Source organism: Acomys russatus, chromosome 13, assembly GCF_903995435.1.
Source record: "Acomys russatus chromosome 13, mAcoRus1.1, whole genome shotgun sequence".
NCBI classification, from domain to species: Eukaryota; Metazoa; Chordata; class Mammalia; order Rodentia; family Muridae; genus Acomys; species Acomys russatus.
In genome coordinates this window covers 60,167,751-60,191,980 of record NC_067149.1, presented here as the reverse complement: position 1 = coordinate 60,191,980, position 24,230 = coordinate 60,167,751, and the positions used below count along the sequence as shown (strand labels likewise).

Genomic DNA, 24,230 nt, shown 5'->3' with positions numbered 1-24,230 from the left:
TGAATGGGATGTGTGAGAATATGGTTTAGAACCTCACAGGACTCAGGGTTTTAATGAGCTAAAGTAGAAACATCTATCATTGTTGAAAAGACTTGGTCATTTTACTGAAAGGGTACATTTAAAACCATCATTTTCAGCTTGAGTTAGCATGGAGGGTTCTGTGGCTCTTTCCATGTGCGTTCCGAGCCAGCTGCGGGCATGAGGCTCTCCTCTGTGTCCAGTGAACTGAGGAATATTTAAAGGAAACGTTAACAGGCCGGGAAAACTGTGATACTGTGTCCCCAAAGCTTTCATTTTCCTCCTCTCAGAAGTCCTTTGTATGTGGCCTGTTTCATCAGAGTCTGTTTAAATGGAAATTCTCAGCTGAGATGAGAAGGTCAGTGAAAAGGCTTATTTGACTGTTTGTGAGGTGAATTTATACATGCTCTCCTAACCCTTTCCCTCCTTCAGTGTTAGGGTTTCTGACTATTCGATTATTTCATTTTTTTCCCCCTTGGAAATTACATGTTTTTTGTTTTTTTTTTTTTTTTAACTGAAAAGAGTAAACTCACTAATTATTCCATTTTGTCACAAAATCTAATGGATTAGATGTTCTCCTTTGAAATTTGAATTGGGAACATTGCTAGATCTCAGTAAGGCTTACCAACCAGTCTCATATGACGGAAGAGAAGTCGGGGCAAGGAGAGGGCACCCCCACTTCTCCGAGGCTGCAGATTGCCAGTGTGACTGTTGCCATGCTTGGTGCGGAGGCCTCACCTTTCTGACCTGTTGAAGTCAAGGCACACAGACAGGAGCAAGGCATTGTTTTTTCTCCTCCATTTTCACTCCCTGAAAGAGTTGTTGGGTTTCTGGTTACACTTTCCCAATGAGATCTGATCTTATTGGAACTGTACAGTGGTTCCAGGGTTGAAGGTGACTTCTAAAATCCTTGAACAACTTTAACCCCCTTGTATATTCCCCTTGTATATTCTTAAGCCTGACCAGTTTAAGGCGGAATTGCTGCTGTGTTCACTTATGCACTGTTATATAACTTTGCAGTTTAACTTCCTCAGGGTTTTTGTAACAATGTCTCATGCTTTCGGTAGACAAAGATTTACTTATGATCCTGCTCCTATAAATAACATGTGGATTCCTGCCTTACAGCTTTCCTCACGGAGCGTGTATATTGATATGCATAAGCATGCTTATAACTTTAAACCAAACACTAGCACCAAAACCATGGTGACCGGTCTATTCTTTCTCTGTCAGCATTTGGTTCGTCTTCTCATGCATATACCATACGTGTTTGTCTTTTTTCATGCCTGTAGAATAGTCCTAGTTAGAGATCATTACCTGCAATTGTAGATTATATTGCATATATATCTTACGATAAATGACATTTGATTGAACATTCTACTCAGGTGAACTTAGGTGGTTTCTATGTCATTGAAAGTGGACAATATATGATCAGAATTTCTCGTAGAAACTTCTTTTATGTTCCCTCATTTTATTAATGCCTTGGTTTCTTATTCCCATCAAAGGGGCTTTTGATGTGTGGAGAGAATTAAAAGTTTTTTTAAACTAATTTTGATTTACTCTAAATGTGCATATACAGGCATGTATATATACATGTGTGTCATGGCATGTAATTGGAGATCAGAGGGCCTCTTGAAGGAGTTAGTATTTTCTTTCTACCATGTCAGTTCTGGGGAATCAAGCTAAGGCCATCATACTTGGCAGCAAACGCTTTACACGGGGCCACTTACAGACATTATTGTTTGGCTTTGAGAAGGCCAAGTGGGTAGTGTGAGTGAGAGGAGGAAGAGGTGTGTGTGTGTGTGTGTGAGAGAGAGAGGTGATTAACTGGGACCAAACCCTAGGAGTGGACAGGGAGGCTTTGCTTGTATTCTGAAGGGCAGGTGGGGGGCATTGTTTACCCATTCTGCTTAGCTTTCTTTTTTTTTTTTTTTTTTTTAATCCAGAGCTGAGAACCGAACCCAGGGCCTTGCGTTTGCTAGGCAAATGCTCTACCACTGAGCTAAATCCCCAACCCCTGCTTTGCTGTCTTAACGTCAGTTGTAGTTGTCCGCCTGCCAGTTTGGATGGATAGTCTCAGTTATCAGGTTATATTGCAGCCCGTCTTGTGTGCCTCTGTAGTATCATTGCTGAGTGGGAAGTAGATGCCATTACCAGTAAAGGGGTGTGTATTCAGTTTTTTAGCTCTCTCTAAAAGGAAGAAAACCTGTAGTCACCAAGCCTGTGCCATTCATTCCAAGGACATAATATTGCACATGATGACGTCTGCTGAACACTTTTGTTTTAGATAGCTGAGGAAGTCAGTAAATACCCATGAGCCTTGCTTAGATTTGCCTGTGACATTAGCCTTTGAGTACACAAAGGTGAGGTTATTGATGGTCTCAGCCTCTGTGGTTTTTATTAGTGCTCAGACAATGACAGCTATATACCACTCTCACCCACCTTTACTGAAACATCACCAACTACTTCCTGCTGACTCAGAGGCAGAAAGTGTACCAGCATTTTGTTACTTTAACAGCGGTGGATTGATCATAAGTTATTATTAGAAATCTGCCCATTTGTAGTTGGAAACCTTTCTTTAAATAGAATTATTTTTATTTTTTTACGTGTATACTTTGTGTGTGTGTAGGTTCCTATGGAGACCAGAAAGTGTTGGATCTACTAGAGCGAGAGTTCCCCACTGGGACGTGGGTTCTGGGAACTGAACTCAGGTCCTCTGCAAGAGCACCAAACACTCTGAACCACGGAGCCTCTTAACCTCTAGCCCCATTTCTTTTTGGCCCTTGACAGATGGAAGAGCCTGTGAGACGGTACCCTGAAAATGCTGGGTTGGAATTGGGGTTGCGTATCAGGTCTTAAGTATGGTGATGCTTCGAGGTGTTGGGCTGGGGTTCTTGCCTCCTCTGCCGACCACCCTGACTGAAGATGTTTATTTTGCAGGCCTTCTGTTATGCTGCTCTTACCACTGTTCTCACCCGTGACAATGCTGGTACCTTCCGGTAGTCTCTATTATGCCCTTCTCGCTCTCATTTAAGTCCTTTGTCCCTGTTTGTGTTCCCCAGGACAGACTTTGAAATGGATATGAGTGTGTGGGAAGTTTATCTGGAAGGGCCCTTGGGATCCAGCCCGTGGGCCGGGGCGGGGGGGGGGGGAGGAAATAGTACAGGGCAGAGGAGCCAATTGAAGTAGTGTGTGGTGATGGTCAGATCTGACCTCGTGTGGATCCGACAGAGCTGGGATAGCTCTTTGCCATTGTCCTCATTCAGGAGAAGAGGCCATATTGTCATGTTCCTCATGGCAACCTGTCCTGATGGCCAGCCAGGAAAAAGGACATGATGTTGAGTGAGGCTGCTGCGAGCCGAGGCTGTGTGCAGGTAGCATAACAGCTGCTGGGGAAGAAAGCCTTCCTGAGTGGGAGCCTCAGATGCTTGTCCGGTTCCACTCTACCATTTCCTTTCTGCAAGAATGGTGAATTAAAAAAACCTGGCCGTGGGCTGAGCCTTGACTTCTAGGAATGAAGCAACAGGGAGCAGAGTGGCCAGGAGCTGGGAGAGAGTAGAAGGGTAGAATGTAGCAGGTATACCATTTAGCTCAATTGTGGCTTTGCTATTGCTCTCAAGGGTCTGTCTGCAGAAATCCAATTTTATACCACATAAACCTGATAAAACTGGGTGTCTATGGAGCAAAATGTTCTGTTCTTTATGCAAACAAATCTTGTTCTGTAAATAAACCCTATTTTTTGTTTTCTTTATACATGCCTTTTATTCTTTATATTTTTCTTCTTCCATACCTTTAGTAATTTATTCTTCTGTTGAGTCTTGTGAATGTTAAATAGTTTTCTGAGCATGTGTGTCAGTGCTTAAGCACAGTCTATCATTTTCTTTCATTTATTTATTTTTATAAATAAATGGCGACTGTTGTTTGGCTCTGTGTTGGTTTGGCTTTTCTGCCTATGCGTGAAGGCTTATTTCAGTGGTTTCACTTTGCTTTTGGGGGACATACTAGGGACTCATTTGCTCATGATTCTATTTCTTAGCATTGAGAGGCTTAACTTACTAGTTTTGTCATCTCATACCCATAAGGTTTAAAACACTCATACCACAAGTTGAATGCAGCATTTCTCTGCCTCCTCTCCCAAATTCTCAGAGACCCACGACACATTACAAAGACAACGGAGGATGCTCTTCTGTCCTCTCACCATATGTTGACTGTAACTAGAGCACTTTAAAATGTCTCTGGCTCTATGGATTGTCTTAGCCCTAACTTCCTATCTCATGTCCCATCCACATCAATTTATTTATTTACTTACTATTTTTATTTTCTATGCATATGTGTATATGCATGTGTGTGTGTGTGTAAGCCATACCTTGGGTGGTATTAATATTCAGTTAATATTCACTGTGCTTTCTGAGACAAAGTCTCTCATGGGTCTGGATCTAGGTGATTTACAAGGGTGTCTCCTGGGATCCCCAAGGATGCACCTGTCTCACTTGCCTTATGCTGGGGTTACAGGTGTACACTGTCATACCTGGCTATAAAAATATAAAATGTTTGCTTGTGTTTTTATTATTTTTATGTGTATGAGTGTTTTGCCTGTATGTCTGCTGCCTCTGAGGCCAGAAGAGGGAATTGGATCACCTGGAAATGGAATTCCAAATGGTTATGAGCCAACATGTTGGTGCTGGGAACCAAAGTTGGGTCCTCTGCAAGAGTCGCCAACGCTCTTAACTGCTGAGCCATCTAACTAGCTCTTACCCAGCTTTTGAAATGTTGATTCTGGAGGATAGCCTAAAGTCTTCATTCTTGCCCAGGGAAGCCTTTGTTGACCTAGCCATCTCCCTAGCCTGTAGGGCACCAGGGACACTGTGTACAGAAGAGCAGGCTGTATCCTGTGTGGAGGGTAAGTAGGGCCAGAAATCCTTGATCATCTTACTCCTTTGAGTGTTTCCTTCTGACACAGGAGACATGTTGCCTAATGTAGAATTGAGTGCTCTTCTATTGCCCCACTGTGGCTCTCCACAGCTGACCAGTTCTGCTCCACATGCACTACTTTGGCCACTAGATCTAGCTTTGACTTGGCACCAGATAATTTTCTTTATCATAAATAAAACCTCGTGCTTACTTTTAAGAAAATATTTTATTTTCAATTATGTGTATGAGTGTGTGTTGGTGTGTGTGAGTCTAGTCCCAGAGGAACCCAGGAGAAAGTATCACATCCCCTGGGGCTGGAGTTACAAAGTGGCTGTGCGCCTCAGGGTTTGGGTGCTGGGAACTGAATCCAGGTCCTCTGCAAGAGCAGGAAGTACTCTTTACCGTTTTGTCTAACCCCCAGCTGCCCTGTGCTTGTTTTTGTTACACCTGCATTTATTTTTTCCATGTGTTTGGTCCAAAGCCTGCTTCATTAGCACCATATTGCTGCGCCTGCCCTTAGGTTACTCATTAACATCGAGTTCCTTAGCCTTTACCTCTTCAGCACGAAAGTGTCCATGGTAACCATTAATTTAGCACACAGAACCAGCTCCTGACCAATGCTTCCATTGTTAGTTGCTGTTTTGTTAGTCTCCCACCTTGGGCAAGGGCCTTCTGCTCTAGGTAGTAGCTACTTCCTTATTAGAAAGAGGAGGAAGTCTTAGCTAAAGCCTAAGAGAGTCCAAAGGAGAAACATAGTTGCGTGTAGCGGTGTACCGAAACTGAAGCGGAGTCCCACCCTCTCTGTGTATGAGCCAAAGGTCGCCGGACACACCGCTGCTCCCTCATTGCTGCCTTGAAGATCGCTTGGAGGAGTTTTGTCTAGACACTACGGGAGGGTAAGTTGGGGTTTATGAATATTTTCTTTGCTAAAGAAGTCTCTCAAAGGCATCATTATCACAGAAGATATTTGGAGACCTGAAAGGTACTGTTATTGTTAGGTCAAGTAGGCCCTTTAACAGTTTTTCTTCTTAAGTCCCCCTGGACATTCCTAATGGCTTCTAAACCTGGTACAATCTTGGGGTACCTTAGTGTCCACACCATCCTGTCCCCCCTTCCCCCTCTGTCTTAAGGGCTTGGGGATTTAAAGGCCCTTTTCCTTGTGAGTTGTGATACTGAGGAAGGCAACCTCCTGCTTACCTCATAGACAGGCAGGGATCTGAGGACTGTTAATAGGTTGGGGACCTACAGACATAAAAAGAATCTTACATGCCAAACGCCTTGATTATCCTGTAAATATTAACCGCCCTGAATTGTTTGTATGGTGTTAGTCTACCATGAAAATTTGTGTATTACTCAAATTTAATGTTCATAAATTGTTGTTGGCTCTGAGCCTACGGACTGAACATGGCCAAATTTCTGTGCAAACATTTTACTTGGGACTGAAACTATAGTTGGATATGTGTACTTAAAGTTTTTGTTTTTAAAATCTGCGTATATTAATGGAACTTGTAAATGTTTAAGTAGTCAACTAGTGGAAGCTGTGAAGGCATGACTATTTTTAAAATATCTAAGTTTATAATTTTAGTATTAAATTTGAGTTTAGTGACCAGGAAAGCTATCAATGTGTAGAGATCTCTGTATGCCTTTTATCTTTGAGGTTCTTATTGGATTGTCACACATAAGGTGATTAGGAAGGAAACATTTTCTTCTTGCTCTGTTACCAGAAGTAGAATAAAAAGCTAGGATCAGTGCTATGTAAAAACACATGGGAGCCCGGGGACTCCAGGCAGAGGTCAGCAGTCAGTGTCTGAATGACTTACTCTTGAGTGGGGGACTCCACATGCTTCAGGGTAATTCATGGTGTACGTGTGTGTGTGTGTGTGTGTGTGTGTGTGTGTGTTGTATGGACATAGTGAGCCTGTGTATGTGCAGGGATGGGTGCAAATTGAGGCCAGAGGTTCCTATCAGGTGTCTTCTCAGCTACTCTAGGGGACACGTCTCTCACGGAATCTGGAACACACTGGTTCTGCTAGGCTGCCTGCCCAATCTGCTCCAGAGCTCTGTCTGTCTCTGCCTTTTAAGCCTGGAAGTTACAGATGCACACTGCTGCTGCCTCTGACTTTTCACAGGGATGTTAGATAAAGAACTCCATACTTTCCTGGCAAGCACTTTACCCGTTGAGTTATCCTCCATCCCCTAAGCTATGCGCTTTTAAACAGCATTCTCATGTAGGTTGGTTTTCCTGTAAAGTGTGTGTCAGTTATATGCCGTAAAGAGGGTTGACAATCCAGTCTTTACTCACGCAACACATAAGGCTTTTAGGTGCAGAAAGAGGTGAGGTCCATGGAGATATTTATGGTCTGGCTTATTTTTATCTTGGTTATAAACTTCTGTCTAAATTCCAAGGCAAGATGTCAGTGTCTTGTAGACTTTAAACTCCATGTATTCTCTGAGAAAGGAATGTAAAACATTTTGTTCTTTGACCTAGCCTTCTCTCACGTGTAGGAGGATCTCTCTCTCTCTCTCTCTCTCTCTCTCTCTCTCTCTCTCTCTCTCTCTCTCTCTCTCTCTCTCTCTCTCTGTGTGTGTGTGTGTGTGTGTGTGTACATTGTACCTGTAGTTGTTTAAGCAGAATTTTCTGTTTTTCAGCAGCTCAATAAGGAAACCATTTTTCAGTTGTACTTAAGTAAATTGTATATTAGAAGAAATGGCCAGATACATGGCTAATCTGTTTAGTCTCCTTTCTAGGTAAACAATTCTGAAATAAATTGTATAGAGAAGTCCCCCTAGTTGCTTTGCCACTCGTTCATCAAGGTCAGCATGAGGTTTAATCAAGGCTTGGGCCTGCCTTGTAGTGCACCGACAAAGGACTTTCTGTAATTGTTGTGTTGAATAAAAAGACTGTCTAGTATTATAACAAAGTGGATGCTCATAAAGGCTTGTGTGTGTGTGTGTGTGTGTGTGTGTGTGTGTGTGTCCAGGAAGGTCAGACAGCATAGGTATCATTTCCTCACAGGCTCTCTCGCTGTCCTGGAACTCACAGATTTGACTAAGCTGGCTGTCCAGTGAGCTCAGGGATCTGCCTGGCTCAGCTTTCTTGTTTCTTGGTGCTGGGATCACACACATTCACCCCCACACTCAGCTCTTGAACATATATCTGGGAGTTGACACAAGTTTGCATGCTTTGATGATGCGCACTTGACTCACTGGGCCTCTGTTATAAGCTCCTATGGTCATTTACTCTAAAGAAAATGTCTAATTTACTTAAATGACTAAGTATTATTGAAATCTTTTTTAAAGGCTTAATTTTCCTGTTTTAATCATGTATGTATATGTGTCTGTGTGTGTGGTTTTGTGTATATGATTCCAGTGCCTGTAGAGGTCGAAGAGGACATTAGGTCTCCTGGAATTGGAGTGATAGTTGTAAGGTATTGTTGCGGATGCTTAATCCAAGGTTCAGTCCTCAGCAGGAGCAGTATGTGATCTTGACTGCTGAGCCATCTTTCCAAATCTTCCTCTGCCGCCCCTTGCTTTTTTTTAGAGTTCAGTTTTACATATAGGGTGTGTGTGTGTGTGTGTGTGTGTGTGTGTGTGTGTTTGTGTTAGCATACAAAGTCAAGGTATCATTTTCTTACACATTCCCCATTTGCTCTAATCTTTTGCGCATGTTTTAATTGTTTAACTCAACAAGTAACAACTTAAGGATTGACCTTGAGCTGTGTGCATATAGAATCCTGTGTTCAGCATGTGTTAACTAGATTTAGAAATTTGATTAGACCTAATTTATGGTCGTTTTAATTGCAATATTCTAAATGGTCAGAGTGATTTGTAAGCTATCATTATTCTGTAATTACTGTCATTAGATTGAATAGAATGGCATATGAGTGTCTTACGTTTGCTCTCTATTACATGTCAGCATTGGTCTGTGAAGGCTTTGGTTTAAGAACATCTCTGTACTTTTTTGTTTTTAACTATTAAAAGTGCATTGTGGAGAGCTCGGCAGATGCTTGCTCGACAAGCATGAGGATTTGAGTTTGGATTCCCAGAGCACACGCGCAGAATACGCGCAGAACTGGCCATGACAACATGAGCCCCCAACCCTGGCAGTACAGCATGGGAGGTGGAGACAGGAGGATCTTGGAAGCTAGCCAGCCTACCTGGTGACATGGCAGGCCAAGGAGAGATCCTGTCTCAAACAACGGCTGGAGGGCACGAGGACCATTGGAGATCATTCTTTGACTTCTGTGTGTGCACTATGCATACACACTCATATCCACATGTGCACAGACACACAGGAACACAGAGAACACAAATACAGTGCGTCCCATATTTAGATGTAATTCATAACGTTAAAGCTTGTGTCTAAGTTATTTGAGGTCTGGATTACTACTGCCCGTCGTATTCATTACTTTCTGCCACTGTTTTCTTAAAAGTAAATACAAATAAAAAAGCTTTCCATTGTTAACAGCCATCTGGTTCACATAGTTCACCCCCTCACATAGTTTGCCAGGTCGGGCGTCATGGTATGTATTGGGTGGAGCAGTGGTCACCTGGGGCGATCAGCAGTGATCAACCCGGAACCTGGCCTTGAGGTCGGAAAGCTTCTCACCATTCGAGCTTGCTATTCGCAAGACTCCGAATAAATCCTCTTTGTTAACTCAGAGCCCAGATTCCTGAAATCCAGCCCCGCTTCCATCTGCCCAGCCTCAGTTTACCCTGCAGCTCAGGCAGAAAGCTGTCTGTGGGCTTCCCACTTGCTCCCGTGTAGGGGCCATTGACTGCGAGGCTATCTGTCCTTTGTGATCACATGATTCCCCCACCCCCCTTGGCCTTTATCATATCTCCCAATCCCCTGCCTCATTTTTCTTACTCAAACCCTGTCATCCATAATCAGGATTCAACTACTTGAGACCTGCTGACCACTGGTATTGGATCTCTCTTGGTCCCACCTCCCATGCTTGAATATAACGTGTGCTTTTGCATTTTCCTACTGCGCCTTACAGTGTGTTTGTTTTCATGTATGCTCTATCTTTTCACGCCTTCCATGTGAACTGACTCTCAGCAGCTCAGTTCTTTTCCTCTCTGTTGCTATGGTGGTTTGGTCTGATTTCTCCTGTGTTGCCTTCCAGTACACAGGTGCTAAACAGACCACTACATGGAGTGCCGAGTCTTGTGAGTCACTGCGTAGCACACGTTTTGCTCCTCTGCCACAGTGGTGGTTTGAGGGCTCTGAGGAAATACGCAGTGTGGCCTTCTGAGTTAAGAGGTGAAGCGGCTGACGCTGCAGTCGTGTGTTGCTTCAGGTCTTGTCTTGCTGTGCGGTGCCTCGGGCCTCTTTCTAGATATAGACCAGGCAGAAAGCAATGGAGAAGTGTTACGGTATTTTGTATCCGTTCGGCCTACAAAGCAAATACCTGACACAGGGAGACTGAAATGTAGTTCAAAGCCAGCACTTCGCTGAGCAGAGTCTGAACTGATTCTAATCTACTCATAGACTAAACAAACTACACTAAACCTTATAACATACATATATTCCAAGCATTTGCCACTATGACCCCTGGGCTGGTCCTCCTCCAACCATCCAAAACCTTCTCCCTTCCCCAACTCTCAAATTTTCTCCTCCCTTCCAGGAAGTCCCGCCTTCCACTTCCTGCCCTTCTGCCCAGCTGATTTGCTAAACAGCGCTTTATTGACGGTTGATACATTCACTCAGCATTCTTCCACAGAGAAGTCACTCAGGCTATGTGAGCCCTGACCACAGCCCTGACTCACAGAACATTCCTGTGAATTTGTAATGGAAATGAATAGACTTAGTTACGTTGGAGTGCTGGTTTGGGGAAAAGGGTTTGTCCCCCACATGATTGGCATCATGGATTTGTTGCTGTGACAAGACACCTGATAGACACAACCTATGGAGGGAAGAATTGTCTCGGCTTCTAGTTTGATGGCACGGTGCATCTCAACTAGGAAAGCCATGCTCATAAGGGGGGCTTTGTCTGTGGCAGCATGGGTAATGGACTTGCCCAAGGTCCACAGGCATAAAGGACAGGGCTGGTCCTGAATCAAGAGATGCTTGTGCTGAGATCCCCGTGCGCCCTTAGATACTTACATTTTAATTCCTAATACAACCTTAGGGCTCCATATTAGCTCCTACATGATCATACTCTGTGCACTGTGTGTGCTGTACATCAATAACCTCTCCCTTATCATACCCTGTGCCCTTGGTGACATCACTGACCTCATCAGGAAGCGCAAGAGCTGAGACTGATCCTACCACCCAATCTCAGGTTTTCCCAGAGGCTTAAATGTAAAAAGTAAAAAAAAAAAAAAAAAGAAAAAAAAAATCAGAGTTGGGAAGTGACAGTGAATGGAACGCTAAGCAGGAAGAAATGATGATGTCGGAATGAGAATGTGGGAGGAGGCGGAGTTACAAATACCACCTTCAAAGTAAGAGGGGAGAGCCTGTTGGAGAGAAGCTTCCTGTGAGGTAAGAAGCCTGACAGGATGACAACATTGCTGTCACTGTAAGATTGTGGAAAGGGGACCAGAGGCTACCCACATAAGCTGCCCATGCACTAAGTCTGAGAAAATCAGAGGGGAGAGCAAGAAGGAGTGGGTGACATGGACAGGCGCGTCATGTGTCATGTGTCATGCACACAATTATGGTCCCAGAAGATTATGATGGGGCTGACCATTCCTGCCACCTAGTCCCAGTATAGCCTGGAGCTCAGACGCTGTGGTGACAGTGGTGTGAGCAAGCCGGATGCACTGCCGATCATATAAAAGCACAATGCAGCCAGGTGTGTAGTGTCCTCCCACAATTCCAGCATTGGTGAGGCTAAGGCAGGAGGATTGCCAAAGACTTGAGGCCAGACTGAGAAAAATAGTAAAAAAAAAACAAAACAAACAAACAAAAAAACAGAACAACAAAACCAACCAACTCTCAAAACCAAAAAACAATGAACAAAAAACCCCAAGTAAACAATACAGTGTAGATGATTATATAGAAAGCATAGTGCTTACTATTAAATGACTGTTAACTGCTCTTTGTATCTCTGTATTATGTCTCTCACATCACTGTGGAGGGCACACCTTCTTTATATGTGTTTTAGTATGAAAGAGTCAGAAAGTTAAAAAAAAAAAACAAAAAACTAAAAGCACAACCACTTTGGAAAGCTATCTGGCGCTTTCTCAGAAAAATGGGAATAGGGCTTCCTCAAGACCCAGCTATCCCACTCCTTGGAATATACCCAGAAAATGCCCTACCACACAACAGGGACATATGCTCAACCATGTTCATAGCTGCTTTATACATAATAGCCAGAACATGGAAACAGCCTAAGTGTCCATCAGTAGAAGAATGGACTAAGAAACTGTGGTAAATTTACACGATGGAATACTACTCAGCTATTAAAAACAAGGAATTCCCGAAATTTGTGGACAAATGGATTGATCTAGAAATTATTATAATGAGTGAGTTCACCCAGAAGCAAAAAGAGACAAACGGTATATACTCACTTATATCAAAACACTAGTCCAAGGGATACGTACCATGAAAATCTTTACTTACCAAGAAAGTGGGTCAGAGGAGAGGACATCCTATTGAGACTTTAGGCGAGAATAACATGGAAGAATAAGGAAATAGTAGGACCCACAGGGTCCTGGAAACCTACAAGAAGAACTTTATGACAGGCAGATCTGGATCCTGGGGTCCTCCTCAAACTAAGGCACTAGCCAAGGAGAATATAGGCATTAAACTTCGAACCCCTACCAAGACCTAGCCGATGAACATGATATTCTCCACCGTTGAGTGGAGAGTGAGATCTGACTCTCACATGAACTCTGGTGCCCCTTTTCTGACCATGTCCCCTGGATGAGTAGACCTGGCAGCACTCAGAGGAAGGATAGCAAGTTACCAAGAAGAGACTCGATATTCTAAGAGCATATATAGGGGGAGGAGGTCTCCCTCAATCACAGACATAGGGGAGGGGAGAAGGGGGGAAGTAGGAGGGAGGGAAGAATGGGAGGAAACAGAGGAAGGGCTAACAATCGAGATGTAATATGAATAAAATAATAAAATGGAAAAAAACTAAAAGCTTTATAAAATTAAAGGTTACAATGACTAAAGTTAATTAGTTATCAAAGAAAGAATTTTTTTAGGTGGTTGCAGAGATGGCTCAGCAACAGACAGCTTTCACCGCTCTTACATAGGACCCCTTGTTCATTTCCAATCACAGATGACTGACAGCCCTCTGTAGCCCCAGTTCCAGGGAAACTGATGCCCTCTGCTGGCTTTCATGGGCACTGCACATATGTGGTTCATGTACACACATGCAGGCAAGCACTCACCTAAACAATGAATGAATGAATGAATGAATGAACGAACGAATGAACAAATGAACACAGTGCAGCCTGGTGTGGTGTGTGAAGCCCACAGCAGGGCACAGCAATGGCCTCAGCCTTCAGACTCAGCCCCGCAGTGGCTGTCCCAGAGCAAGCCATTCCTACACACCTTGCTCACGGCCCATATATGAATGTGGGTACAAATAGCCAAGGAGGTCAAAAGGCTCGGCCTGTAACTGTAGTTCCAGGCAGTTGTGAGCCACCTAGTGTGTGTGCTGAGAGTTGAACTCTGGTCCTCTGCAAGGACAATAAGTTCTCTTGAGCCATCTCTCCAGCTTCTCCCCACCAGTGTGTGCGGAGGTCAGAGAACAACGCAGGAATCTGTTCTCTCCTACCATGAAGGTTCTAGTGACTTAACTGGGGTCATTTTTACCCACTGAGCCACCTCTCTGGCCTATGACTGTACTTGACAGCATGGGTGGTATCTTTGTTTTCTAGGTAGTGAATTATCTCACAGGGCCTCACGTATGGACAGGTGTTTAGCTGGTGTCTCTTGGTTAGGTGTTGACTGAAGTCATAACAGAAGAAAATAGACTTGATGACTATATGTGACTTTAAAGCAGAGAGTCAACAAAAACCAGTCAATGCCTGACTTCTTTCTTCAAGCTAAGAATAAAATAAAACACTTTCAGTTCAACCAAAAGTACATGTTTATTTTTGAAAAGCAGATATTAAAAATGCCAATGAGGGGATGGAAGGACAGAGGGTTCAGGAGCCCCACAAGGAGGCCATCAAGGCTGGCACATCTGGACCCAGGGAGGCTGCACAAACTGTCACACCAACCAAGGACAATGCATGCAGTAAACCTAGACCCCATCTTCAGATCTAGCCTGTGGACAGCTCATTCTCCACAGTTGTGGGGACAGCGGGGACTGCCTCTGACATGAACTCTGGTGTCCCGCATTTGATCACTTCCCCTTGGTGGGGAGGCCTGGTGGCACAGAGAGGAAGGGGAAGAAGGCTATCCAGATGAGACCTGATAGGCTGTGGTCATATGGTGGGGGAGGAGGTTCCATTCTGTCACAGGTCTAGGGGAGGGGAATAGGGCAGAAGAGGGAGGGAGGGAGGTGGGAATGAATGGGAAGATACAAAGGAGGGGATAACAATCGGGATGTAATCTGAATAAATTATAATACATTTTTTAAAAGAAAAGAATAAATGAATTACAACAATGTCCCATGTGTTTGACTGTAAACGGTAAGGAGACAATTTTATGTTGCTAGAAACGTGTAACCTAGGAGAGATTCTGGTCAGGGAAGAGCCTTCGAAGGAGGGCTTTTCAAGCCGAGACTCAGGAATTAGGGAGCCAAAAGGGGTGCCGGTTCTAGCATGAGTGGACAGTTCTCAAGGTGACCGGGTGTGGCTGAGGAGCTACCACAGAAAGCACCACTGTGCCTCTCCCTTCTGAGGACACGGGCTCTGCTCGTGGTCTTCATTGTACATCTGCTGTTGGAAGAACAGGCCCTGTCACAAAGGAGTCAACTTTCAGCGAAGCTTATTGAAAGGGCAAGAACAAGCAGGCATTTTCTGGGGATTCCTGGTGTGACCCCAAATACAGGGATCCCTCAGAGAACACTGCTTCCCTTCTCAGAAGCCAGACTCATTCCTTTACCTGAGACTATGACAGTTGCAAGAGGCCGTGTGAGGCGCTTGCAACAGCCTCCTAAGTCTTGGTTGCTTTTTCAAGGGTCTTGAGTGGGGTTTGATCTGGAGACAGGAGGCTAAGATAGAAAAAGCAGGAGAACAGATGCAGAGTGATTGGGATGGATCCGGATCTGCTCTGAGATGGAACCAGAGTCGGCATTATTCCACTGCAGGGAACCAAGCGGACACAGGATGAGTGTGGCTGCTCTGTGAGGGCAGGGTGGTGGCACTAGAACCACCTGCTCTGTGAGGACAGGGTGAGTGGCACTAGAACCCACCATCCTGGGTACCCTGGCTGCTCCTGACAACCAGACAGCAACGGTGAGCAGAGATGACTAAAGGGAAGGTGCAGGTATTAGGGTGCTTATCTTCTCAAAAGCAAGTGTAAGCTCAGTTAAGATGGTTCGTCACGATTCCCTCCGTAGGCTTAGTCTCACTGAGGAGTTAGTCAAGGACAGGAGAGTTGTGTCTTCCCCAAATCTGTGCACGAAGACTGTGGCAGACACGAGAGGGACTATTTTAGAAGGTATTTGCCACAAAATGGAGAGTAAATGTGGCTTTGCAAAACAAGGAAAAAGAGAGGGCTTTTAATTTAGAAGAAAAGGCAAAGCAATGTGAGACAAGAGGAAAGAAGATATATTTATAATTTTTCTTTTATTCAATTTCTTTAGTTATTTTTAGAGACAGGGTTGAACTATGCACTTCAAGTCCACTTGAACTCACTATGTGTCCCTCAATCTAGAGCAGTCCTCTCTCTGCAATGTCTCACTAGGCTCAGAGTTCATTCATTTAGTCAGGCTGACTAGCCTGTCTATTCACACAGCACTGGAGTTACAGTCTCACACAGCCACACACAGCTTTTACATGTGTGCCAGGATCTGAACTCAGGTCTTCATGCCTGTCCAGCAAGTACTTAAGTGACTCAAGTCATCACCCTAGTCCCTGTCACCAGATTCTCAGGGGGTGGTTATTCATTAATCTGTCACTACAGCAATGGCACAGGTGAGCTCCAGTTTGTTTTCTTTTGAAAAATAATACATGCACTAGAGTATAGTTGGGGTGCTGCCACCAAAATTAAAAAATGAGATAAAATTATCTCCAAATTAGTGAACTCTGAGCACCTGAAGCAACCACCCTCCTTAAATACTCCCAGTTATTTTCTTAAACACTAGTAATAAATAGATAGATACTTGCTGTTGGACTTAATGTTTCCAAAGATGTTTCCAGAGGCTCCACAAGGCCCCTCATGATCTGTCTTCAGACTTTCCTCCATTCCTTCTTCTCTCTGTACCAATTGCTGTCATGACCACACTGAATAAAGCATCTTCCATGTTTTGGACATTCCCGGGACGCCCTGGGACTGCCCACATCCGTGCCAGTGGGCACCCTTCTGTGCCTCCCAACACTGTCTCTGCTCTTGCTCCCTCAAAGATATTATTCTGAAAGCTGCCCCTGGGTGGACAGTTTTATAAGATGTTGCTGGTACCACAATGACAGCATTTACTAACCTGTGTTGCACTTATCTGTTTGGATGTATGCTTTGCTAACCTGAGAGTTCCTGCAGGCAATGAATACATCGTGTTTGTTCTGTGTGCTGTCATGCAGGGCATGTATTGTAGGCCATACATTTCTCCTAAACAAGGTGGATTTAGGTGCTGTGTAGTATTTTCTAGTTTCCCTCTAGTAAATAACCATTCTGTGCATAAGCTGCTATTCATTCCACGTTTTCGGCAGGATTTAGCCACCGCTAGATGTAGTTGAGAATATTAAACAGGCATTTTTTTTCTTTTCCAGTAGCTCAGTATGGCATCTGTTGGAAGCATCATATTTCTTCCGTGTCTGGGGACACTGGCTTCATAGGCATTCGACCCCCTAGAGTCCTCCTATTCTAGCAAAATTATCTGATAATTCTTACTTACATGTTTATGGCATAATATATTATTGCTCTCAGGAGCATTTATGTTTTAATAGCAGCTCCTGGGGATGAAAATGTTTAATTTGAAAGAACGAATTCATTTCCATGAGTAGATTTGCATCCACTGTGCAGCTTGGGTAATTGATATGTTTTAAGGAAACAGGGTGACACTCTGTTGGCCCTAAAATCCCACTAGGCATGCCGGCTGCCAAGGATACATTTACATATTTAGTGCCTCCAACTGGGACTAAAGTTTTCCTCAGTCTACTGCTATGAATGCTCCACTGTGGATAAATTTGCACCTATTACACTACTTGCTCCCCCTTAATCTGAGGGTCACAGTGCCGTGGTATATTTCAGAGCATTTACTCTGCTTCACCTCCTTGGACTTCCTTTTCCCTTGTTTGTATTAGAAAAACACAATCATATATTGAAGCCAATCCCGGGGAACTGGTTGAAGATCCAACTGACTTCGCAGCCGCCGGCTTGCGTGTAAAAGGATGGGTTTTCTCGCTGGTAGTGAAATTCTGGAGGACTCAGATGTCTGAACTCTTTCCAGGGTGGATTACTCAAGAGGAAGCAAACAGCACGATCCTGTATAATTGCTTGTTATTTTGAAGACGGAAATGTTATGTGTATTTTTCTTTGCCAAGGGCTCCGTGAAGGACAGGATCGTGTTAGTATTTTTAATAGATCTGTGGCCTATTGCCAGTATATAGAGCTCACCAAAAAGTGCGCCTGATGTCTGTATGGCCACACAATGAAATGTTCCAGAAGGACCCAATTCCTGCTAATAGAAAAGTCACAAAAGGCTTTTAAGATGAATGTATGAAAAAGACAAACAAATCTAGGCTTGCTTATCTTATGTAAATATGAAACCGAACGACATCTCTGTGCATGTGTAGTTGTACATGTGTGTTGGACTGGAGCATGCTCTTAGCATCTTAGTTTCCTAAGCAGCAAGGCTCATAGATCAGAACGGAACTTGGAGACTTGAGAGCCTGGGCGTTCGATTGATCTGTGTTGAAGTCCTTAACTGTGTCCAACCTGTGTGATGGTACATCAGATACTTCCTTATTATGTGCCTCGGTTTCCTATAAATAGAGACAATGGTACGTGCCTCCTTAGAGAGTTTGTGATTATCAGCCATACTGACACATGCAAAGATTTTATAGCAATGTTTGGTATATCTGTGGATTTAGTACATACTATTTGTTGTTTTTGTAACTATCTCTCATATTAGTATTACACAGTTGATTCAGAGAGAAGAAACAATTGCTTAGAAAATAAAGGTGAATGTTTTGGCGTCTGAGGAGATAGCTTATTTGGCAAAGTGCTCACAGAGACCTCAGTTTGATTCTAAGAACCCACATTAAAACAATCCAGGTGTGGTGTGTGCTTGTAATCCCAGGGTTGGGAGGTTGGTAGAGGTGGATGCCCCAAGCTTGTTGGCTGGGCAGCTCAGACTACTTGGACTCCAGACCTGTTGAAAAACCTGTTTTCCCTTCACACAGATATACAGACAGACAGACAGATAGGTGTGGGTGCACAGACACACCTTCCCTACAAAAGAATACATCTTTTGGAGGCAAAAGCATTTTTAAATTTTGGCAGTAAAAACTATATGGGTTTTTCTTTATCCATTAGAAGTTATGTTGTGAAAGAGGAAAATGCATGAGGACTGGGTGCTGTGCTTTCTGTAGCATCCCTTGGTTGTTAGCTTGAAAGTCTTCACCCTCAGGACCAGGCATTTACCTGTTTCTGGAATGAATGTTCTCTGGTTTGAAAGCTGGTGAGCTTTGGGGTGTGTGTGTCTTTGGGCCACTTTATCTTACGTTCTCCGGTGTCTAATCAGAACTGGATGGTAATGGCGCTGGTGTGCGTACTCCCTTCCAAGAAAAACACTGGGTGTTTCAGGAAGTGGGCGAGTGAGTCAGAGGCCAGCACTTTTCCTCTTAGTCAGTGGTGGACTTGCTGGAAATAGCTTGACTTTCACCCAGATTCCTGCTTTTCAGATCAGATGTTCTCTTAGAACTGACCTAGCACCACGCTGACAGTAGGGCTCTGCTGGGGCTAGCACGCTGGCCACATGGAGTGTCTCAGCAGTGTTGCCCAGTGAGTTCTTTTTAGTTAATTTAATTGAACTTATTATTTTATTAATAATTAAAATTAAATTTAATTAAAACTCTCACTTCAATTCTACATTTTTAAGTTACTTTCTCCTCCAGGACACATTTTCTTCAAGCAGGGGTGACATGAACCAGCTACTAGTGTAAATTTTCGAGGAAAGTTGGTAGTAACACTTATTTTGGTCACAAAAGAATCCTGTGAGTCTTAACACACACACCTTCTTCTGTCTAATGTTCTGTCAGCACGGGGATGGGTGTGATTATCTTTCAGAAGACTGTACTAGTCTGCCACACTCTAGAGGCATGTAAAAAATAAGAAAATTCCTCAGAGTAGTTCTTCACAGTAACGTTTAAAAATGCTAAGTTCATGCTCAATAGGTACTGAATGAAAAAACAGGAGGACGTGACTGCTCCCAGGTATGGTTGAGGAGAGGTTTTATTGTAGAAATGAAGGAGAAGAGTGAGCTCTCCATACTATTGACCTATTAGGGAAATCTTTATTTATTTTATTTTATTTTATTTTTTATTTTTTGGTTTTTCGAGACAGGGTTTCTCTGTGTAGCCTTGGCCATCCTGGACTCACTTTGTAGACCAGGCTGGCCTCGAACTCATAGCGATCCGCCTGTCTCTGCCTCCCGAGTGCTGGGATTAAAGGCGTGCGGGGAAATCTTTAAAAGAGAGATGGAGGCAGGTAGAGAGATGGCTCAGCGGTTAATAGCCGCTCCTGCTGTTCCAGGGACACGAGTTGGACCCTCAGCATCCACACTGGGCAGCTCACAACTGCCTGGAACTTCAGCTCAGAGGATCCAGTGCCCTCTGGAATTAGCTGTGTAGACCAGGCTGATCCTGAGCACAGAGAGATCCACCTGCCTCTGCCTCCCAAGTGCTGGGATTAAAGGCGCCATCATTCCTGGCTCAGGTCTCCCAGCTCTGTCCCAGGAAACGGCAGTAGGGCCACATTGATTTTCTAAGAGTAAATTGCTGTGATTTGAGCCCTTGTAAGGGGTTTGCAAGGCCAGCCAGGTGGGATTGTGGCTTGGTAGGTAATGATGTGCCTGTCTTTTGCATTTACTTTAGTAAAGTGATAATTAATCTCTTATCACTATTTTAATCTCAGGTACATTGGCTTGGATTAGCCGGAGCCATTGGTTTTCCTCTCTGGTGCACACTCATTGTAGGGTTTCTGTTGTTTCCCCCTGGGCAGGGAACAAGCTGGCTCCTGGCAGCCCTGGGCTTCCCTGAGTTTCAGCAGTTGCTTCTGAGATTAAGCACCATTTGTAAACAGTGTCTCTCCTATCTTATAAAACCCAAATGTGTGTGTCCTAGAAAAACCTCCACTTTATCATCCTGGAATGGAGTGGCTCAGCCCTTGGCAGAGTCAGGAGTTCTCAGCCAAGGACTGTGAGCATGGTACTGTGTGATTCTCAGGTCTGCTTAGGATCCAAGGTTTTCACAAAATAAAAAGACAGAATCCCTGGTGGCCATGTGCTCTGTGTTATAGGCAAGGAAGAACACATCTGTCTGTTTACACTTCTCCCTTCACTCCAGAGATAAGCTATCCTCGCTTTTACTCCATGTTTTCTTTCTGGTCTCTACTGGCAGGTGGTCTGTGCAGTAGGTCAACTAAGCAGCAAGCAGATCACTAGGCTGATGTGTGGCTTTTGCTAGGTCTAATGAGGTGCAATTGGAGGCTTCTGGGCACTCTTACAGAGACCCTAGTCTGCCATTAAATCAGTACTAACTGGAAGCCTGTGAGTGCAAGTGACACGCCAAGGAGCAGACATAAGAGCCTATGTCCATGCTCACACATACACACACATACTGGAAATCCTCATTCCGTTCTTTCTCAGCTCTGTGCAAACCTACATCACACTGATGTCTAAGATGTCCCCATGAAGGACCAGCAGTGGCACTTCCTCATGTGCTGGGGTCTGACGTGATGTTACTTGTCACCGGACAGTGAAGAGAAGTGGAGAGGGCAGAGGGTATAACTGCAGGAATATTAGTTACTCCTGAGCCACTGTGACCATCATATCCTGCTGAGACGACTTAAGCCGTGAAAGAGTTTCAAAGTGTTTCTGTCTGCACAGGGAAGGAAGGCATGCAGGAGCAGTTCACTGTGGGAGTCTGTGGCAGGGACTGGTCATAGCAAGGAGAGCTAGGAAGCAGAAAGGCTAGACCCAGCACTGATAACACTGTCAAGTGCATATCCCTAGGTACCTATCCCTGCCTGCTAGGCTTTACCTCCTAGTGGTTCCACAGCGCATATGTCCATGCTCACACACACACGCACACGCACACACACACACACATACACACACATGCACATATACACGTATACACACACACATATAGACACACATGAGCATATATACACATAAAATACATATACACACATGAATACACACATACATACACATATGCATGCACACACATACATATACATACACACACAAATACATACACACATGAGTACACACACAGAATATGCACACAAGTCTATACACTACATACACATACATGCACACACATACACAAATACATACACACATGCATACATACACACAGACACACACATGCAGCACCACCAACTTGGGAAAAAGTGTTAAAACCACGAACCTACAAAGGACATTTCAGTTTCAAGCCATAATAATGGGCTTATTTTTTTCTGCACCATGTGAAGAAAGTAAGGAAGGCTGATAATGAAAGTGACCACAATAGAGAGGCAGGATAGGGACGTCCCTGTATGGAGTGCGGGAGTCTGCACTGCTGGGGGTTCTTGATTGGCCTTGGTAGCTAGACTTTAGTGTATTCTCTATCTCAACCAAACATGTTCTAACATACATACAGATATGTAAGCACACACACACACATGCCCACATAGTAGCCTTCCATTCTGTCTCAGAAAATTTGAAATAAGAATCTTTACTTGGCCAAGTAATTTGATCAAGTAATTCATGGAAATAGCTTTCAAAATGGCTTTTTTTTTTTTTTTTTTTTTTTTTTTTTTTTTGGTAACTATAGTTCTATGCCACTTTCCCTCGTTTAACTAGTATCATAAAAGTTTGAAATATGAATATCATCAGAATCGTCCATATGTCCTCATGTCCTCATGCTCTGTCAAGTAGGCCACTGCAGAGCTGGGGGTAAAAGCCAAGACCAGGTCAGGATGGCATCGGGCCCTTTCAGAACTGTTGCTCTTGAGAAATGCCAGGGTCCGCGTTCCTCATCCTGTCCCACGTCTGCCTTCAGCTGCACTTGTTCCAGTGGTCCTCAGTGGGCCTGACCTCTGTGGCAGAAGCTTACGCAGTCCACAGCTCTGCTTTGCTGACTATCAGTCGAGCTAGATCATCAGGCCCTTTCCAGGCAGTCCATGGGATTTCTGTGTAATAAATGTATCATAAAAGAAAACGGATCCTGTATATTCCTCTGTGTTTCTGACTAGCTCAGTTTCTTCCATTTCTAGTATTTATTAGTAACTCTAGGCATATGGGGCTTGTTGCTAAATGCCTTATCTACCTGCTAAGTGTGGACAATGATGCTCCTATTGCAGGGGGTCACTATGACATGGACAGATGATGACACAGGTGAAGGGTCCTGACTGATGCAGTGTGGCTCTTCCTCCTCCGTGGTCACTCTTGTTAGTAAAGTTTAGTTCCCCTAGTGAATTGATTTTATAAACTCATTTGGTTGAAAATGGGGACAGTTTTCAAACTAAGCAGTACCCAGTTCACTTAGCGGAGAACTGGAATTAATTTGGAAGGGGTTTCATTTAGAAAAGTTGAGGCTAACTTATCATTCTTTTAAAAGTGATTTATTACCTTTAAAATATTTATTTAATTTTTAGTTATGTGTGTATATGTATGTATCTGTACTGGTATGTAACACATGTGCACAGGTGCCCACAGAGGTCAGAAGAGGGCATTGGATCCCCTGGAACTGGAGTCATAGATGTTTATGAGTTGCCATGGGGGTGCTAGGAACCAAACCCAGGTCCTCTGCAGGAGCAGGCAGGGCTCTTAACTGCTGGCTGAGCCATCTCCTCAGGCCTGACTTCTTATTTTTATATTTCTGATTTAAACTAAAAGGTTATGCATTTCTTTAGAAGTTTTTCATCTTTGAGTCTACAGCCTTGTTCTTAGTAGAGGTGGGAATTAGGGGCCTGGAAAGAAAGAAAGTCTTGCCAGTCCTGTGTCCCTGGCCCTGGAGATACTTTCCACATTTCCTCTTCCGGCCGACCTAACATAGCCTGCTTGTCCCAACAAGTCCACTTTCACCCCGTGGACAAAATCCACGCAGTGTGATGGAGGAGCATGCAGTGTCTTTGGTGCTTTTCCCTCTCGCTGATGCGAACACTTTTTATTTTGCCCCTTTAAAGAACCACAGAGTGTTGTGGTTTGGCTCAGTCGGTTCCAGGTGCTCAAGCTCAGGCATGTAATTCCTGGCAAGCGTTTCTTGAGGGCTTATGAATCAACAGTGGCTGCAGAGTGGACGTGCTGCCATGGAAAACAGTCCCATTTCTGCCCGAGGGGAACAGGACCGAGATTGTCTCCGGTTTCCTGATTCACCAGACCCAGGCGCTTAAAGTTGACAGTCTCCAAGTTCGTGTTTCACATTTGACACTAGCTTTTTTGTACGATGTTTCCATCTGCTTGCCTTCATTTTGTTGTTTATCTTCAACAAATACCTGAAATCAAATAAAGAACAGTGTCCTTGGTATTAATTTTGCATATGTTTCCATGTCAACAGAGTTTCATTTATATCTGCCAGCTCAGAAACAAAAACGTAACAAATTTATACATTCTTTATGACAACAATTTGCTACTTGTCTTGAATTTGAAATGGAGAAATTCTGAAATAACATTATCAAAATTACTTAGTTTCGTACATTTTAAAAGTGCATAAGCAGGTGTGAGTCAGCATGCATTTATATATTCTTATCAAGGATAACTTTTGTAGGTTTTTTTTCTTTTAAGAAAACAAACAATTTGCATATTCTCTATTAGCTTGTGTATTTTATGCTGCTCTCCTGGTAGATTTTTAGGTTCTGTTAAGATAGGAACTGTATTAGTGGAGTTTTTGTAACTGTGACGTAGTACCTATGATAATCAGCTATAAACAAAGAATGGTTTTCCTTTGCGGCTCTCAGTTTCGTCATGGTAAGTTATCTCTGCTTCTTTTGGACCCGTGATGCTCCCATTGGTTAGGTTAGC

At 43.7% G+C, this 24,230-nt stretch overlaps 1 protein-coding gene across 3 annotated transcripts in view; it reads left to right on the top strand.

The window, feature by feature from the left end:
• Eps8 (epidermal growth factor receptor pathway substrate 8) overlaps positions 1 to 24,230 on the top strand; it is a 169,631-nt gene that overhangs the window by 70,807 nt on the left and 74,594 nt on the right. Inside the window, exon 1 of one of the 3 annotated variants that reach the window (XM_051155512.1) lies at positions 5,551 to 5,822. The exons of the other annotated variants lie outside the window; for them this stretch is intronic. The gene's annotated coding sequence lies outside the window, so the exon portion shown is untranslated. Of the gene's footprint in view, positions 1 to 5,550; positions 5,823 to 24,230 lie in introns of those variants that run through there. 3 annotated transcript variants of the gene reach the window in all.